Genomic DNA, 6767 nt, shown 5'->3' with positions numbered 1-6767 from the left:
AGAAACAACTAAATTGTATGAATTTTACTCCAAATTGAGTAGTTTTATTATAATAATGAAACATGTCAATAAGATCAATAACAATGTAAATAAGATAACAGTTTATTTTGAAAATGTTTGAGAATTTGCTTGATGTGAAGTTGATTTTTAAATTTTGCCACTTTAAAAACTTAGGTTTTAGGAAATTACAATATATTTTGTAACCATGTCTGAAAGTTTATGTCTTTTGTAGGACTATACAACTAATAAGAACATCATGCAAAACATGAGAAAACAGTGAAAAATGCCTATCACAATGTCCTTGACAGTCCAAAAACCCAACTATATTCAGTTTCCTGCAACATAAGACAAATAAAAGCAGAAGATTATCACATTTGACAACTGGAACCATCAACTGTTGACATTTTGCTTGAGAGATGGCTTGTGAATGGTTGCAGATGTATTTTCTGTGGTTTTCTACGACTGATTGCATCTGTAGTCTTTTGCAGAGAGCTGCAGGTGAGGTTAGTCGGGTTGAGAGATAAACGGGGATGTCTGAGGCTTCGGCCACAGACCAGAAGGAGGAAGAGGAAATGGAACAGTGGCAGAGGACTGGCGCCACCAGAGGAAGAGGCTCTCTTTCCGTGCCTGAAATAAAGATCTCACTCGGCCTTGTTCCATTTTAATCCCTCGACTCTTGCCACTTCCCTCGCAACCCTGAACTGTTACCTCTGAAGCAAGTTTCCTCCCCATCACAGCACAAACAGACGCATCAACAGAGGACACAATGCACCTGATTCGACTGTTATCAGGCCACTAAATAGATGTTATCAGTCACTATAACCACCATAGATGTGGGTCATTAGGGGCCTATTACGTCTACTACGTTGTAAAAGTGAGCTTTCTAACATGTTGTAAAACTGAATGAAACGTCACGTTTTGAACACAAACAAAAAGGCTTCTTTACGTATAGGCAACAAAAGTACAACTACAACAGCCAGGCCAGTTTTTCCTTGCCAAAATTTAGCATAAAGTTGGAGCGTTATTATGTTATGAGTCCGCTACAACCCTAAAAATCACAAGTTGCGTTAATACGTTAAAGAAAGTAGTGGCGTTAAAACAAATCTGCGTTAATGTGATATCATCATGTTAACTTTGACAGCCCTAATTAAAACAAAAGTCTTGTTTCAGATTGAAACTACATCCCCATTTGTTTCATTTTACAAGTTGTGGGTCTTTTTATTACTCATATATTACCATGTAACTGGTGTTAATATTACATCATACATGCCACAGGAAACATTTGTCACTATCAATACTTTCTCTTTTGGTGCTTGAGTATATTTCACTACTAAAACAATTACTTGTATTTAACTTTTTATGGACTTTTATGACAAAAATGACTTTATTTGTAGTATTTTTCTATACTGGTATTACCTAGATAAACACTGTTTTTTTAAGTTGCTGTTGCACAAACCCTGACTAGCTAACACATTTTCCACAGGGTGGGAGTAGAGAGATGTTTTCCTCCGAGGTCTTGCTCGGTTTATCTCAGGTGCAGAGTTTGAACTCAATGCTTAAACAATTATCTGGCTCCTTGCAAGCTTTACTTCTGCAACATCTGTGTGAATCAGGTAACTTGGACCTGACGGAGAAACACAACCGGCTGAAATGTTGCTCGCTGGGTGCAGACGTATAGAACAAAATCTCAGCCGTAAGGAGGAAAACATCAAAAAATTCTGCCTATCTTTGGACATGAGAGCGCAGCACTGGTGCGGGACGAGCCACCCATTCCTGTAAACTTCACTGGAAGTGAGCGCCGGTGCTGTGTGCACCCAGAGAGGGGCCACGCTGACCCCATTACACGAGCAGATATCTTAAATGTTTGCACATGTGGACTGTGATGCTGTTTGCAGCCGTTGAGCTGCTTAGCAGGCCCCCAAAAGCCCTGAGGGACCTTCTTTTTCTTCTCTTTTCTCTCTCTCCCTCCCCCTCCCCTCTCTCGCGCTCCATCATTATCGCCCACATGCTTTTCCAGAGACATCCTGAGTGAAACAGCTCGACGTCCTCGATGGCTATCACATGTTCCTGCCGAGGAGGGAGGCAGCCGGGGAAAGACATCTTGAAGAGAATAAAACAGGGTGTACTAGGCTGAGCTTATTCTATTTCATTAAATACTTCACAAAAGAGTTTTGTGAATCAACCTGGGAACGTTTTTAAAACATAAGAAACTTCAGGCCTTGACTGACATTTTCCCTCCTGCAGATCTCCCCATGAAGTCATGGGTGACGTCCTCTTTCTTTCAATTTGATTTCTCTCTAAGGATTCTGTATTTGCTTTTTAAAAAAACAACCTGTTTAGGGACTTTTTGCATGACTTCAAAACTATTTGTTGAAAGTTTATGAGTCTGTTCAAAAAATATAGTTTCAATAAACTATTTTAGATACTGAATAAGGGACTTTAAAGGGGATATATATTATGGAAAAACTCACTTTTTCAGTGCTTGTGCTCATACATTTCGGTATCTGGCAACACATTCTCACTCCCAACTCGTCAAATACCGCCGCTTGGTCAGTGCTCCTCGGCATCGGAGACCGACGCATCCTCATGCGTCGGTCTCCTTTGCGTGACTTTTGGACAGACCAGGGACGGCGTGTCAATATACGCTCATTAAGTGCATAGTGTCCTTTCAAAAATAATTCTGTTTTCACAGGAAGTTAGGTTTAGGCAACACAACCACTTCGTTAGGGTTAGAAAAAGGTTGTGGTTGACGTTAACTTCACGTGACTGACGTACCGACTTGAGACTTGACAAAGACGTAGAACGGCGGGGCTGTGAATGAGAGAAAGAAACGTTATTTTCTGATTGTTTCACAGTTGTTAATGTTCTAAAGCACAAATAAATAACCCTCAAACACTCAACAGATGATTTACTGTGGAGACAAATGCTCTTAGTTACACTTTCATCTGCTGCATTTCATTCTTTACATCCAACGTGCATCAGTAATACTATGCAGCAGTAAATGTCGTCGCAGTGAGTTATAATAATAATATGTTATTTTATTTTATTATTTGTTTATCAAAGTGTGTATAGCAGAATATTTTGGGTGGATGCTGAACATTATTTATGAAGGAAAACCTGGCAAACAATTCAATTTCAGGAAAAGGACATTCTTACCTGTTTTGAAAAGATTGTTGGGAAAATTCCACATTCACAGGAAGAGATGGACTCCAAACCTAAATCTGAACATTTTTTTTATCAAGAACTGAGACAATATGGCACCACGATAAAAAACATTAAGAATAAGAAGGCAATCAGAACTGTTTGATAAATGTCTTATGGACAGATGATAATCTATGTATGTGAACTATCAAAATAAATAAATGAATAAATATAAAATAATTTTATAAAATAAATTAAAAAATAATTAAAAAAAAGAAAATAATAAATAATAATAATAAAAAGAAAATAATAATAATAAAAAGAAAATAAAAAATTATATATATATATTTATACAGTATATAAATAAATCTAATTTTGTACCACTTTTCTCTATATAAATGTTTTTTTTTATTGATTATTGTATTTTATTTATTTATTGTTTACTTTTTAATGCACCCCTGGAATAACCAGTTTTTATAAATTGTTATTGTACTTATATTTTCTGAAATAAAAAAAAAGATGAACGATGAAGTTACATGATTGGTGAGCTGAGTGTTGGACTTTCCTCATTGGCTGTTGCTCTTTCAAAATGAAAAGGTGTAAACAGTCCTTTGTTTACGTTTTCAGGTGATGCGTGTCAGTGGTTCCGCTCACTACATCCGGTCATGGACCGCGTCTCCACCGCTTTCTATTCGTTTCCAGCGCGACACGTTCAGCGCACAAATTAATATGTTAATTGGTCGCACCGGTGCGTCATTAAACCAGTCGGTTCATCTCCACATGAGCGTTTTTGGACGAACGCTTTCCCTCGTGCGCTGCTGCAGCTCCCAGCTTCCACACCAGAACCAACATGCAGGTTTGTTTGGAAACTTTCTTCTCTTATATCACGAAAATATAGTTCACTGAAACGTGTTTCTGAAAACATTTAATGCAAGAAATAAGGCGTGCAGTTGCTGAATCTGTCTTTATGTGAATGTAAATGGGTTCTATGGGTACCCACGAGTCTCCCCTTTACAGACATGCCCACTTTATGATAATCACATGCAGTTTGGGGCAAGTCATAGTCAAATCAGCACACTGACACACTGACAGCTGTTGTTGCCTGTTGGGCTGCAGTTTGCCATGTTATGATTTGAGCATATATGTAATGCTAAATGCAGTACCTGTGAGGGTTTCTGGACAATATCTGTCATTGTTTTCTGTTGTTAATTGATTTCCAGTATAAATATATACATACATTTACATAAAACAGGCATTTTTCCCAACTCCCATGTTGATAAGAGTATTAAATACTTAACAAATCTCCCTTTTAAGATACATTTTGAACAGATACAAAATGTGATTAATTTACGATTAATCTCGATAATAATCACGATTAAATATATTATTCCATTGACAGCCCTAATATTTATATTTAATTTAATAATCCTTTGATGCATTTTGTTCCTCTGATTTGATGCACTGATAGAATATGTTACTAACACAGGAGGAACATGGAGTTAGGTGATAATGCATGCAGCAGAAAAGAGCTGCGGTTTGTTACAGCACACATTTAGGGGGAAGTAGTACCTTCGATCCGAGAGTCAAATTAAGCAGCAGACTCGCGTGTGGTTTCACTGTTTTCTCTCATTTTATTGGAGGCGGAAGGTAAGACACACATTTCACTTTAGTTTTCTCACAGACCTGGCCACCCTTCAGTATCTACAAAGTACTTCCTGTTCCTTCTCGAAAGCAAGAGCTACATCCATCGTACATGTTAGAAACAGTTATTTTTAAAAAAACAAAATAGAAATAAAAATGTACAACATACACTTGATATATATAATATAATTTTTGCTCTTTTTTTTTTTACAGAGGTAAAAATACTAAGCGTAAAAAATGGGTCTAATTCATTACAGGGAGTCTTTTAATTTTTTATCAATTTAAATACACATGGAGATAAAGAGGATGCGTTCAGGCACTTGTAAATGGCTCTGACATGAGAGAACACACTCAAACACCGGACGAGACGGAGAAAGAAAGATGACACACAAACACACACTCTTTCCAATCTGATTGGTCCCGTCCCTGATTCATCACATCATCGAAGGATCTGATTATACCGGTGTTAGTATGTGATTCAGCTGATCCCAGTAGCTTTGGATCAAGGAGCAGGAGAGGGGAAAGGGATGTGGGATAAACACACACACACACACACACAGACACACCAAGGACGTACATACTGGTACACAGGACAGGATGTATGAAACAGACACAACCAGGGAAGGGAAGAGGACATCCTCAGGCATTCTGTATTTCAACTACAGTAAGTGACATTTCCTTGGCAAAACAATCAGGAGTGGATGTTTGTTTCCAGCTGTTTTTTTGGACTCCCGTTCTTTTCCAATGGGACCCTACTGATGTCCTGCTTCTTCTTCTTTATTTATTTTAAAAAGCTTATTGTGTTCCTGGTCACATCTACACCTGACGCTGCCATCAAGACGAAGCATAAAGCATCAAAGCGGTTGTCAGTTTAGTGTTGTGCTGTCAGTGCGAGGCCGCGATTGGTCGGCTGCAGTGTCACTGAAACATCAGGTGACACAGGCAGGTAGGACGGCATTTTTGTTTTCCTCCAACTACCTGAGTTTGTACAACCACACACATGCTATGACCCTGAATAAACAAACTTTAATGGTTTCTTTCTCGGTCGAGCCGTTGTCGAACATCTGACGGTTTGGGCATGGCGATGATGCAAATCTGGCGTGGAGGAAAACAAATAGACAGAAGAACAGCGCCCACCAGTCACATGCAACTGTGGTTTCAGCAAGTTAACCTAACACTTATAAATAAAAAATATTGGCCTTAAAGGAATAGTTTGACTTGTAAGGGATAATGTACAGCGAGCCATTCATTGTTGTGAAATAAACCCCGACTGAAGGGGTTTATTTCACAACAATGACCGGCTCGCTGTACAACATCTGCTTATTACACGGCTACTTATTTAAGAAATAAATGATTTGACACAAAAACGGTTCTACAGAGTTGCTCCCATAGCAACGGTCTGTTATAAATAGCAATATTCTGCTATAAAGACTACTCACAGGCCACACTTCGCCACTGCTCTGGTGTGAATTCGGCGTTACTGCGCCTGGCCAAGAAATAGTCCGGCACATAACCCCACGGAAAAACCACAACTTGTTTTTTTTTTTTTGCACTGTCAGATTATTCCTTTTTCTACTCAAGAATGACTCACTACATTGCTGTAGTGACACTGTACATGTCAAACGTCATTCATATTTAGATGTTTTTGCAACAACAAAAAAAGGTTTTATACTAATTTTCACTAGTAAGGAGGTTTTAAACATACAATTTTTGTGGGGGGATATTATGTTTTAAATTATTTAGTTCTTATTCACTGAACCGTTCAGATCAGACTTTGCTGTTCCCCATATGTGACTGGTGGGCTCCATCAGAGGACGGGGGCTTAAAGAGGGGAGCTGATTGTACATCGCAAGCAAACTGGAGTTTACACACTTTATGAGAACCTTTTTTATGAGTTCCTTTTTCATTACAAAAATAGTTTAAAAGAGTTCGTGGTGAGGCTGATTGCTTGAAGCCATCGCTGGTCTCACGCTTTTCATTATAGC

Source organism: Sebastes umbrosus, chromosome 10, assembly GCF_015220745.1.
Source record: "Sebastes umbrosus isolate fSebUmb1 chromosome 10, fSebUmb1.pri, whole genome shotgun sequence".
NCBI classification, from domain to species: domain Eukaryota; kingdom Metazoa; phylum Chordata; class Actinopteri; order Perciformes; family Sebastidae; genus Sebastes; species Sebastes umbrosus.
The sequence above is the reverse complement of the archived record's forward strand: the minus strand, read 5'-3'. Positions refer to the sequence as shown.